General features: G+C 35.1%; 1 protein-coding gene across 2 annotated transcripts in view; it reads right to left on the bottom strand.

The window, feature by feature from the left end:
• The window catches only part of SEL1L2 (SEL1L2 adaptor subunit of ERAD E3 ligase), a 90,795-nt gene extending 77,858 nt beyond the window's left edge, over positions 1-12,937 (bottom strand). For both annotated transcript variants that reach the window (XM_047069858.1, XM_047069855.1), the window contains exon 1: positions 12,775-12,937. The gene's annotated coding sequence lies outside the window, so the exon portion shown is untranslated. The remainder of the gene's footprint in view (positions 1-12,774) is intronic.
• Between the last annotated feature and the right edge of the window lie 809 nt (positions 12,938-13,746).

The following is a 13,746-nucleotide window of genomic DNA, read 5'->3' on the forward strand; positions in this document are numbered from 1 at the left end:
CAGATGCCAACTCTGGATTACATGGAAAACAAGCTGCTCTTTCTTCCTACTGGAAGGGATGCACCCAACTCAGCTTCCTATCAGATCAGTGGCTACCTTCTAAAAATAGGAGGGCATGTAATTTCCCATTGGCTCCCAAGGTCTCCAGGTGCTGGACATCTGACTTGCCCAGGCAGCTGGGTGCCCAAGTAGTCCACCTCTGACAAGGTCATTTTATCATGATTATACTCTAGGTAGGCAGTGTAGTAGGTAGACTTTCCATGTGTCCAGCAATCCCAGGACCCAGCTCACCTCTCTGTAAGATGATGGGAGAACTGGAATTCTATGTGTTCTCTTGCTGGACCTTCATCTATAAAATTCTCTAATCAAGTCTATTCTTTAATCCCTATAACCTGTTTTTGTGGCATTCAAGAAAAATCCTCTTGTTGATAATGAATTCCAAAGCAAAGCTTTGGAACAAAAAGAGCTCGCTTGCTGCAGATATTAATGGAAAAGGAAAGAGCTGGAAACAACTTAATCTCTGTCATTCATACATTTACTTGTCCATTTAATTGGTAGGAATTGAATATTTATCATGTGTTAGACACAATGCTAGATATTGTGTTTCCAAAGATGATGGAGACACTGTTTGAGCCTGGCAGTGGAGATAGACATGTTTGCCAAAAACTACAATGCCATGTGGTAGGCACTCTGTAATAAGGCACTATGAGAGCATAGGAGCCTTCTTTGTAAGCAACAGAAACCTAATATTATTGACTTAAGCAAAAGCAACTTATTGGGAGGCCACTGAAACTCATAAACTCACTGGGGTAGGTCTCAGGAATCAGAGCTTTCTAGAAGCAGAGACAGATATTGCTATAGGACTGGATTGAAATCCAGTCCTTTTAGGATCTTCCCCTCTTTGCTCCAGACTCCATGACAAGTATAATGGGTCTATTCAGGGAAGACAAAGGTTCTCATTACATTCCTGTAAGAATATATCCACTGGGGAAGACTTAATTCCTCAAAAAGAAATTGAGAGGGTGAGAAAAGTAAAATGGATGATCAGAAGCGACCAAACAGCAAATGCCCGCTCGGGCACTGGACTCTTGCTAGGGGAAATAAAAAAAAAATCTTCACAGATGAAAAGACACTTCAGATAGTTCTTGAAAGGAGGTAGGAGTTTGTTGGGCCAAGAAGATGAAACTGGCATTCCATTTGGAGGAAACAGTCTATGCAAATGAACCAATGAAAAAATGATGGGGGGGCAGTGTATCTTAAATGAAGAATGATGGTTTGAGAGTCATGTTTGGTCATGTGGTCCAGACTGGTGATGGGAGTAAGTGATATTGAGGGGAGTGGACAGAGGGCTGAGAAGGGAGTGGGGAGAGGGAACAGAGGTCATTGTGAAGGTGAAGGCAGGCTTGATATGGGAAGAGAAAGAGCAGAAGTGGCAGGAAGTTGGCTCTGATCAGACAGAATTATTTTGGAGTTTGAAATTATATTGATGAAACAGGTCTATATGTGGCTGGTAAATGACTGAGGAGAAACAGAAACAAAGATTACTGGAATTGTGGAAGTCTAGCAAAAAGGATAAGGTCTTCAACATGGATAGTTAGCCCCTGCAGAGTGCTGGTGGCCTGTAGCCATTGACTGACTGATGTAGGGGTAACAGCGTAACCCCTTGCCTACAGGGAGGGGGAAATCCTCTAGTGTTATCACTTGTAAAGCCCTAAACTTCTCCTGAAACCCTATCTTTGCCCAACTCCTTCTCTTGCCCTATCCTGTATTCCTCACTCTCTTCTATGTTTCACCACGTCTAAAACTTTAACATTTAAATTTAACATTTAAATTCAAATAAATAAACAAATACCATTTAAGTCATCTTAAAAAGCAAAGAGAAAAATATTTGTATGTCAAATTATAGTTATATTAAAAATGACATGAAGGATCATTGAGAGTTAAAGGAATTAACAATTAAGCTAGGAGATGGATATCTTTTAGTCTGACTAAAAACCAGGTGCTTTCAGCATTAAAATGATACAAGGAGATAAAAAAAGAAAAATTTTCTTTCCCTTGCAGAAAATCTTGCCTACACAGACACTGCATCCTTCTTATTTAATTTCAATTGTATTTAATATAAACCAACTTTAGTTTCTGATTTTCTGAATAATGCATCAGAAGAGCTCTTCACATTTGCCCTTAATGTCTGCCAGGAAGATACAATCCCAGATAAGGAGGGAGAATAATGATCCATTACTAAAAATAACATTCCATCTAAGAAACAATGACTCAGCAAAGAGTTTAGTCAGATAAAGATGTGATCAACTCAAATGCACTTGGATAGGAGCACAGATATTTATAATAATCAAGTTTATTCACACTGTCCCCAGATCATTGTTGCCAAACATAAATACCTTCAGTGGTATTGCTAGGAAATGGCATACAAATTGTGTTGTAAGTAGAAAAACATTTTCTCCTCAAATATCTACTAAGCAAAACTTGAAATAACAAGGATTCTGACTTTCAAAGATTAATTCACTACCCCAAACTTTTAATTTAGCAGAAAGAAATATGGTTTATAAAACAAGTGAAGAACCAAAAACAATAATTATTATATTATAATAAAAGCTAACATTTATAAAGCACTTAGTCCCCAAGCAGCTTTTTCACTGTGAGAGGAGGGAGCTATTATCATTCCTGTTTTACAAATGAGGTGATACAGGCCCAGAGAGGTTAAGTAACCTGTCCAAGATCACACAGTTAGTCCCTGATAGGCAAGAATTCAAATGTAGGCAGAATGACTGCACAGTCTGCTCATACTGTTTGTCAGAGCTACACAATATGCAGAATTATGTGAGGAACACAAATTTACTATCAATTACTGAAAAATTTGAAAAATGAGTTCAAAATACACTTAAAAATAAATGTATTGTAATTGAAGTATTTTAAACGATGAATTTATTTATAGTAATACTTCTTTTACCTGAAATTATTGTTTTTTTTAATGTTTATTTATTTTTGAGAGAGAGAACATAAGCGAGGGAGGAGCACAGAGAGAGAAGGAGACACAGAATCTGAAGCAGGCTCCAGACTCCTAGCTGTCAGCCCAGGGCTGGACACAGGGCTCAAACTCATGAACTGTGAGATCATGACCTGAGCCAGAGTCGGACACTTAACCAACTGAGCCACCCCGGTGCCCCTTTCAGACATTATTAAGAAATGTGTCCATGTAAATAATTTTTTCCCATTAGATGAGTCATATCCCTTTTTATTTTGACTGTTTTCTGATGGAAATGTGTCTAAAAAGTATACAATATTATTCCTCCGCCTTCCCCAACAAAAGATAATGAGCATGATTTAACCTGGTGTTGATGATTTAGAGAATCATTATGCACACCTGACCATACCCAGACTAGTTGATTTAGACATCATTACTTAAGACTGTGCTTGTAGGAGACCTTGGATAATGGAAAGCCCTTCAGCAATGAGTGGGAGCAAAAGGGACAAGAGAAAGATGGTGATAGGCTGTATTCAAGGCCCTGTGAAGGGTTAAGAGTGCCTGCTGGCTGGCTTAATAGTTAGCTGCACTTGGTAATTTGCAACACCTTACATTACTGTTTCCCAAAGCATACATGAGAAAATTGTAAGTGGTACACACACAAACTTTAACATTTTGATAGTTAATATACTTGATATACATTCATCTATAGATTCTATTTGTGGCAAGTGGCACATCTATAGATTCTATTTGTGGCAACTAATTTTCATTTTTTTTCTCTGAAAAATTAACCATGAAATATTTAGGACATACAAAAAATCCAGAAAGGAAAACATACTTCAACATAACCTTCCCATTTCACATAATTTAACAGATGGTAACATTTTGCCCTGTTTGTTTTAGGTATCTAAGGAAACAGAATGGAACAAATACACTCAAAGCCTCCTCCCAACATAATCCCAGTGTTCTCTCTTCAGAGGTAGCTATTGTTCTGAAGTTACTATGTAGTCCTTTTACTACATATATGTACCCAATATTATTTCTATACTGTAAAACCATACATATGTATATGTATAGATGTATATATAATATATATACTAAGTATATATATATATATATATATATATATATATACTTCTGCAATTTGCATTTTTACCTTTTGAGATTTATCTGTCTAGATACAAGTAGGCTTCATTAATTCATTTTAACCAGTGCCAATGGTCAAAATTCTTTGTATGACTAAACCAGTTTATCTATTTATTCCTCCATTATTTACCCTACCCATTCCACAGATACTAACTTTTTCCACTTGAATGCTACAAAAACCAGTTCTGCAATGAAAATCCTTGCACACATTTTCTCATACAGATATGTGAGAATTTCTGTAGGATATATTTCTAAAAGTACATATGCCAAGTATAGCATATAAGCATCTTAAACTTTACTAGATATCACAATTTTGCTCTTCAAAGAGGTTGCACCAAACATACATTCCCAACAGTGATGTATAAGAGTTCTCATTTCCTTAAATTCTGGGTTGCTTAGGGGTTATCTGATCTTTTAATCTTGCCTATCAATGTGAAATGATAAATCTTTATCAAATTTGAATTTCTGCTAGTTTTTACTAGTTAAGTATATTTATTGGTTTTTTTTTCTAAGAATTGTATCCTTTGTTCAGTTTTTAAATTTTTAAAAAAAAATATTTATTTGAGGGAGAGAGAAGGACAGAGTGTGAGTAGGGGAGGGGCAGAGAGAGAGGGAGACACAGAATCGAAAGCAGGCTCCAGGCTGCAAGCTGTCAGCACATAGCCCAATGTGGTGCTTGAACTCCTGAATTGCAAGATCATGACCTGAGCTGAAATTGGACGCTTAACCAGCTGAGCCACCCAGGTGCCCCTTTGTTGAGTTTTCTACTTGTTTTTCCTGTTGATTTGTAGGTGTTTTTTATACAACCAATTCTTTCTTGGCTCTATTTGTTACAATATCTTCTTTTAACGTGTGGGTTCTTTTTCACTCTATAATTAAAAATACCTATTAAAACTTTTAACTTTAAGGTAGTCAAATTTATGAATTTTGGCATCATGGTTTTACTTTAGTCTTTTGTAAGAATTCCTTTCTTATATTAATATCTTAATGTTTTTTTTTAAATTATTATTAAAGTTCTGATGTTCATATTTAGGTCATTAATCCACCTAGAAGTTACTTTGGTGTATGAGGTGAGAATGGGATCTGATCCTATTCTTCTTCCAAATGAGAATCAGTTGCCTGCATACAATGTTTATTTTTTCACAGCTGATTTGTAATACCTCTGTCATATACCAAATTCCCCTATATATATGGGACCGATTCTAGACTCTTTTCTATTTTTTTAATCCATATGTCAATACCATATTTTTTATACAATATAACTTTATAGTAAGAATCTAATGGGGCAAGTTCCACTTCTCATTCTACTTCAAAAGTATATTGGCTGTCTTTAGACTTGTTTTCATATATACTATTAAAATTAGCTTATTAAATTCTATGAAAACCCCTTTGGGCAATTTTGAAACTAATTTGGCAAGAAATGATATCTTAAACTTTGAATCTTCCCATTCAGAAACATAAAAACTCTTCAGTTATGCAGGTATTTTTTATATTATTCAATAAAGTTTTATGTTTTTCCACTTCTTAAACATCTTGTAGATATTTTGTTAGATTTATTCTTAGGTACCTTTAGTTTTTATTGCTATTTTAAATAATATTTTAGCAGTTTAATTTTCAATTGTTTTTTGTATCATATACAGAAATGCTATTTATTTTTATATATTAATTTTAAATCCAGCAACTTTGCCAAACTCCATTAATTTTCATGGTTTAATAGATTTTCCTGAATTTTTCAACATCAACATCATATCGTTCTGGTGAATTATTCCTTTGAACACTATGTGATAATGTTTTCTCCCTATTTATGGCTTTACCTTGAAGTCTATACTGCATAAAATATCAGATTTCTTTTGCTTAGTATTGGCTGTGATATCATTTCCATCCACTGACTTTCAGTCTTTTTGAGTCATGTTTTAAGCATATCTCTTTCAAATAGCATATATCTTTGACATTGTCTTAATCTAAAGGTCTCTGTCCTTCAACTCTTAGTTTCTTTCTGGGCTACATTCAGGGCAGTATCTTCTGATCTTTCTCTAGTTCATTAACCTTTTCTTCCACGTGTCTAATCTTCTGTTTAAGCCATTCACTTAATTTAAATGAACATACTTTTCATTTTTTTTACTTCTATTTGGTTCTTTTGCACAGATGTCTACTCCTTTTTTCATGATACCTCTCTTTTTTCTTACGGTTTCTTAACAACTTAAACATATATTTATTCCACAATTTTTTCCACATTGTTGTTCTATTATATCAAGACTTGGGCGTGCTATGTCTTATGTTGTGCACATGTATGTATGTCGGTGCATGTACATGCAAACTGAGTCTGAGTAGATTTTTTGTTATGGATATATTTTTTTAAATTGGTGCAATTTATAAAATTTTCTTGTAAGTTCATCCTCAACAAGGCTTTTTATGTAGGAAATGTGCAAATGTTTTTCCAAACTGGTTTTGTGTTGCTTCTGTCAGTTTTGCAGACTCATCTTACCGATGGAAGGAAATTCTTATATGTGAACATATTGACTTGAAATTACCAAAAAAAACCAGGTAGCATAAATTCAAATTCAAATCTGTATAAGGTACAGGGCTGTGGTGTAGGTTTTTTCAGGGAGATGTTTTTCCCTGTGAGAGCCTAAATAGAGGAAGAACTTCCTTGATATCTGCCTAAAATGGTAGGTGGCTTATCTGTTTTTTCCTAATATTCCTTTCACTGCATGCACAACTCTATAAAACTCTCAGTTTTATTCATAGCTCTTCATTCCAATTGTCTTGTCAAAAATCCCAATGTGTTTTTGATTTTCCCAGCCTGGGATTTAAAAATCCAAGGCTCATGCATTACCAGCTCTGATCACAGTCTGCCAAAACATCAATTCACATCCTTATTTTTCATCACTTCTAGCACTTGAGGATTTCAGTTTCCTGTGAACCAGCTTTGCATTAAACACACACACACACACACACACACACACACACAGAGAGCGGGGGGGGGAATTTGGTATATTTTAGGCATTAGTTTTAGGTATTTATAGTAGCAGGATTTTCCTACTGGATTAGCCTACCATTTTGCTAGAATGGGAGAGATTTAGTAATTTTCTTTTAAAATCAACTTATTAAAAAACATTCTGTTGATTTAAAGAAAAAAATTCAGCAATAAGAAAGGTATTAAATGGTATGCAGTTTGGGTTCTCTGATAAGCAGACTCTAAGAGTTCAGGGTGTTTATTAAGAAGCACCCCTGGGAAGCACTCCTGGGGAAAAAGTAGGATTAGGCAGAGGGAGAAGCTGTGATGCAAGGCTAATGAAACAGTTGACTGGCCCTCCATCTCAAGTTAGGCTGAGATGGTCAGGACTTTATATTCCTGAATAGATTAGTCATTGGAAATTGGCAGCCCTAGGGAAGAGGTATGACCTCGGGCTACATGCCTCTCTGCACCTGAGACAGTCTCTTCACTGCTGAAGGCTGTCTGTGAACTACACTTCCAGTAATTGGGCTCTAAGAATCTCATTGAAGGGGGGATATGAATGGCACTTAGCAATGTCCTCCACATATATTCCAAAGTCAATAAAGTAGAATACACATGATAAACTTAGCCAAATGGTCACAGACCCCAGAAGTGATAAAAAAGAATGCCAAGACAAGCTTAAAGCAAGATTGCAAGACAAACTTCTCCAATCAAGAACATAGTAGTGATCTGGTCTGATCACCAAAATTAATGATGATTAACTCCAAGAAATGCCAGTAAGGACTTGTCAGGAAGGACTTAGAAGTAGTGTTCCAGTTGCCAGCAGGAATATGCTCCATTGTTCCCAGTGCATGATTAATTATTGATTTGTCTTGCTAACAATTTAATAAAGGTAATTAATCTATGATACTCAATTCTGTCTCAGAAAAAAAGGATTGCTATTGAAGTTATAGTGAAAAGATACCTAAAGGGAAAATGAACATGCCATTAAAAAAAATGGAATGGATGTGAAAGCATTATGTTCAGCTGTAAAACAATATTCAAATATACTCTAAAAATGGAAGGCTCTCTTATGTTTATGTAGCGCTTATAGTGTAGTATATTGCAAAGAATGCTGAAATTGGAGTCAGAAGACCTGATTTTATATCCTAGCTTTACATAAAAAGAATTCAACTCAATTTAATTCAGCCAATATTGATTCATATTAAGTATGTGACAGATACAATGCCAGGCACAGATCTTGCCTTGAAGTAATGGTAGTGCAAATGCTATTGGTTATTATTTGACAAATTCTAGGTAGGGGGAAAATGGAAAATGGGTAAACAGTTTCTCTCTTTTCAAAATGTGGAGAAATATATTCATATTCTAGAAACAGCTTGATGTTAATCTCTTTGATTTCTCTAATAGGTTATTATACATGGTTTGTAAGCCTTGAGTTAAGGAGATGTGGTCACTAAGAATTAGGAAAGGTTTTTGATAATGTTAAGTTAAATCTCATTTCTCGTATGTGGAAGACTAGTAAGTCTTGGGAACAGCACTTTTATAGAACACCTATATTCCATCTCTTATGATATCCTATGTGTAAAATGCTGAAGTGGGAACTGAGTGAGAACAGAGTTGAACAAGGTTTTTAGCCAGCTTGATAACCATGTATAACCTATATTCCCAGTTTATTCTACAGCTTGTAAAGTTCAAACCCTCCCTCTAGAGAAGGTTACTTCTCCATGGCTTTCCCTACTTTCTTAATTCCTGATTTGAGAGGTACTGTTCCTGGACTGTCTCACAGTGACCCACAGTGAAACCAATAACTCTTCAAGTTGTCTCAAAAGAATATTCACTCTTGAAAAGCATTTGTCAGGAATATAGATTTTTACCAATGATTTCATAGAGCAGAATGAAAGATGATTAATTCTAAGAACAAAAACAACTTTTAATGGTCAGCTTAGGCATCACCAATTTTAAAATATCATTTGGGTTCCCCTAACTTTGGAGTTGTGCTGGTTTCTCAAGTTAGCGCAGTCAATAACCACCTTTCTGGATCCTTATGTCTGCTTTCTCCCATTGTTCTCCCATTCTCTCTTCTTACTTTTACAAAAATAACAAAATTCTTCTCCCTGGCTCTACAGTGCAATTTCTTTCCATGTGTAAATATTTGGAATCAGATGACACCAGGCTTCTGTGTTGAGTTGGAGGTAGGGGATCAGGAGGGGATGTTTATCTCCCTTCTATCCACAAATGCCTATTAAGGTATCTTCCATAACAAGGGCAGTGCACACTGTACAAGGCATTCTGGTAAATACGGTTTTATTTTCTCAACCTCATCACTAGATTTTTATCTGGTTGATCAGTGGGTAAATATAATCCTAGAGATTTATGGCAAATTATTGTGGGCTCTAAGCTCCAAATTTGGCCGTATCTTGTTAATTCCTCTAAAAAAAACGTGGGGTAAAAGATTGGAAGGATGCTGATCAAAATTTTGAGTGAGAGAAAATTAGGAGAGAATAGCTTATTAATTAATTGATGTAATCAACAAACCCTTTATTAAACTTTTTCTCAAAGGACTCAATTTAAATGTGCCATTTATTTCCTATCAGAGCTCTACCTGATATTTCAAGTCCACGCATGTCAACATTTTTATGTCATATCTAGAACTCTTCAACTGAGCAGGGAAGCAGCCTTTTGGAGTAAATGTGGGAGAAAACACTCTTAAATATTAAGGTAAAACAATTAAAAATAATTATCAAATAAGACTCACATAAAAAATTATCAACTAGAATCAATAAGAGTCCTCTGGAGTCCCTTAGTTCTCAATTTCTATCTATTGGTCTTATTAGCAGTGACCACCCTTCTATATGTACTTCTGTCAGGAAGAAATATTTTTCTAATTTATGTAAATCTTCAGACTGTTATAAGACAGGACTTCTCAAATGTCCTTGGAACATTCATGTAGTCAGTGATGAATGCATGTAACACTCTCTAGAGGTCTGGAGAACAGGAAGGCATTTCTTTGAAGTCTTCGTTTTGATATCAAAACAAATTTTGAAGTCTTTTGCATACATTATAGTTGTGAGGTCTAAAATAAAGATGTTTGCAATTATTTACTATTATTTACTTCCTTCAAAACCTTCAAGTAAATTTGGTGGTCAGGAAATTGTAGCATCTTTATCATGTAATTCAATATTTGCCCAAAGCCATTTTCAGGAGCATGACGTTAAAATTTCTTGATTATTGTCACCTTACTTTTATGAGAAGCATATGGCATAATGGCTAGAGGACTTTGGCACCAGACCATCTAAGTTCAAATCCTAGTTTTCCTGCTAGGTAACTTTCATAATGCTAAGCAAATTATTTCTCTGTGCTGCAAATTTCAAGTGTTATAAAGTAGAGATAATATAACCTATCTTAAATTGGGTAGAGCACTTAAAACAATATAGAAAATTCTCAATTAAAAATAACTTATTATTTGTTATTATTAGGTATAATGTAACCACTTCTACATAAGGGAAAGAGATCTCTTTTTGAAGGGTGGTATTATTTACTCTTTTATTTTATTTGTTTTTAAATTCCAGTATAATGAACATACAGTTTTATATTAGTTTCAGGTGTACAATGTAGTGATATACTTACTCTTTTTTTATTTTTTTAAAAGCTTACTTATTTATTTTGAGGGGGGGGGAGAGAGAGAGAGAGAGAGAGACTGCGAATAGGGGAGGTAGGGAGAGGGAATCCCAAGCAGGCTCCACACTGGCAGCAGAGAGCCCAATGTGGGGCTCAATCTCATGAATTGTGAGATCATAACCTGAGCTGAAATTAAGATTTGGACACTTAAGACAATCTGACAATAAATCATATTAAAAGAAATGTAAGTGATGAACCACAGGAATCTACCCCCCAAACCAGGCACACACTGTACACACTATGTTAGCCAATTTGGCAATAAAGTATATACATAAAAAAGATTTGGACGCTTAACTGACTGAGCCACCCAGGCGCCCCTCTTATTTACTCTTTTAAACAGCAGAAGCTCCTTCAACAATCTGTACCTTCCTTACTTGCCAAATTAATCAACACTTTTCATTTCCTCTATCTAACTTTCTTACTGATGTCTACAGCACACTAAATACTTGCAGGTAGTGGGATTCTCCTTTAGTAAATGTGTTCAATTCTGTTCCCCCACCTTGCACGCTTACCAATGATCAGGAGTGTTTGATCCCAAATGTTTTTGTGCCAGTTTTCCTGTTTACTATAATTATAGAATTGAATTAAAAATATGTACACTGGGGGCACCTGGGTGGCTCAGTCGGTTGAGCCTCCGACATTGGCTCAGGTCATGATCTCATGGTTGGTGAGTTTGAGCCCCACATTGGGCTCGCTGCTGTCAGCATGGAGCTTGCTTCAGATCTTCTGTCCTCCCCTTTCTCTGCCCCTACCCAACTTGTGCTCTCTCTCTAAAAAATAGCTAAAACATTAAAAAATATGTAAACTGATTACAAAAAGAAAATGTGTTTCTGTTAACATTACTGGAAAACAATGAAAAAACTTGATAAAGGAGAGCCCTTAATAATTATTCAATTTAAGTAGGTGAAGCATCTATAAATTACTGAGGAAAAAGTCTACAAATATCTGGAAGGATTCTCTTCACAGATTGTTCCATAAATGTTTTTAGTCCCTTGTTTCATTGAAAATGTAAGATGGGAAATCATGGATGATGCAGTTTGAGTGTGGTTTGTACTAGAAATGCCAATCATTAGACCAATGTTAAATAGAAGGCAAGCCATGTTTCTATATCAAAAAATTGTCAAATTAATGTTTCAATGTATATGACTTAGATTTAAAATGAATTTAAGATGTTCATAATTTTATAATGCCATTAAAAACGGATATCCTTAATTTTTGTCTGCCAAAGAAGTTTCCCTCTGTTAAATAAGATGCTAATAAAATAGAAATTCATACGTATCTGTTAGAAAAGAGATAGTTTTCATGAAACTGTTGGAAATGATTAAATGTTGGAAATGATTCCTAAATTTTATAACTGAGGGCTAGTTAACTGCTGAACACAGAAGCTATGGAGACATTGTTTATATTTTCTAGACTCTTCTTGCATCCAGAGAAATCTGTCAACTAACCAGGTATGTCTTTACTAGGAAGAGATTTAGATTGCTAGACTAGAAAAAAAAAGGGGCACTATATTAATTTTGGTTTGTTTTCAGCATGAGTGTTTCTATTAGCAGAATAACTGACACGTGTTTTCTCCACATAATTTTGGAGATTAAAAAAATGTTTATTTACTTTTGTGAGAAAGTGAGAGAAAGTTAGTGGGAATGGCAGAGAGAGAGGGAGACAGAGAATCCCAAGCAGGCTCCACACTCTCAGTGAGGAGCTGGATGTGGGGCTCAAACTCAAACTGTGAGATCATGACCTGAGCTGAAATCAAGAGTCAGATGCTAAACCAACTGAGCTACCCAGGCACCCCTGGAGATTTTTTTTTAATCCATGAGTCCTAATTATCAACCTTGCTTATTATCATCAGAACAAATTCTGAATCTAAAAGAAGCTCACAAAATTTAAAGTTTTTGTGTATATAAATATTTATGACTATATTCTAAGAGTTTTCAGAAAGTAGATTTAAAATTTTATTTTAGATTACATCAAGTAATTTTAAATTTATGTTAGAAAGAATTCTACTTACAATGATTTTTATTTCTTTTTGAGAGATCTTTATTTTGAATTCCTCTTATTCTTAATTTACGTTGAATCTTCCTTTTTCCTAAGGCATTTTCTCTTTGATAGATTACTTTAATCAATTTTCTTCGTTCCAATATATGTGATAAAAATCGCTTGACTTCGTTAACTGATACCTACAAAGAAAAATATTTTTGCTCATTTTTTCATGGGTAACTTTCTATGATAAAATAAGTGCAATTTTCATCTGTTCATGTCAAAAATATTAGAAATTACTCTAATTCCTGCTTTTTTCAAATCAAAATCATAGATGACTTAAATAATTCATTTTAATAAATGTTTATTTATTTTTGAGAGAGAGAGTGAGCAGGAGCGAGTGGGGGGAGGGGCAGAGAGAGAGGGAAATACAGAATCCAAAGTAGGTTCCAGGCTCTGAGCTGTCAGCACATGTTTATTTATTTTTGAAAGAGAGAGAGCAAGTGGAGAGGAGCAGAGAGAGAGGGAGACACAGGATCTGAAGCAGGTTCCAGGCTCTGAGCTGTCAGCACAGAGCCCGATGTGGGACTTGAACACACGAACTATGAGATCATGACCTGAGCTGAAGTCAGACGCTCAATCGACTGAGACACCCAGGTGTCCCTAAATAAAAAACTTTTAAACCTATTGCATTTTCATCTGAACTGCAGAGCCATGCATTAAAATCTAAATGTTATAAATAAAATAAAATAGTAGGAGAATTTAACCAATTTTACCCTTCTAGTGGTAAGTTGTCATGGTAATATCAATCGTGTGAGCTAAAAAAAATGAAGATGTTGGTATTCCTTATATATTACAAATTTAAAATTGGTGGGAAGTATAGTGATCTTGTGACTGTATGGAGAAAAATGTAAAAAAAATGTTTTCTAAAGTACTTTCCAGCAGTTATATAATTAATATATTTTAACTAAGGAGAGGTATTTGGAGGGATTGTTTTTGAGTA

The sequence above is a fragment of the Lynx rufus genome, unplaced genomic scaffold, assembly GCF_022079265.1.
Source record: "Lynx rufus isolate CCGP_SWC_20201006 ecotype Redwood Valley unplaced genomic scaffold, mLynRuf1.p SCAF_8, whole genome shotgun sequence".
NCBI classification, from domain to species: domain Eukaryota; kingdom Metazoa; phylum Chordata; class Mammalia; order Carnivora; family Felidae; genus Lynx; species Lynx rufus.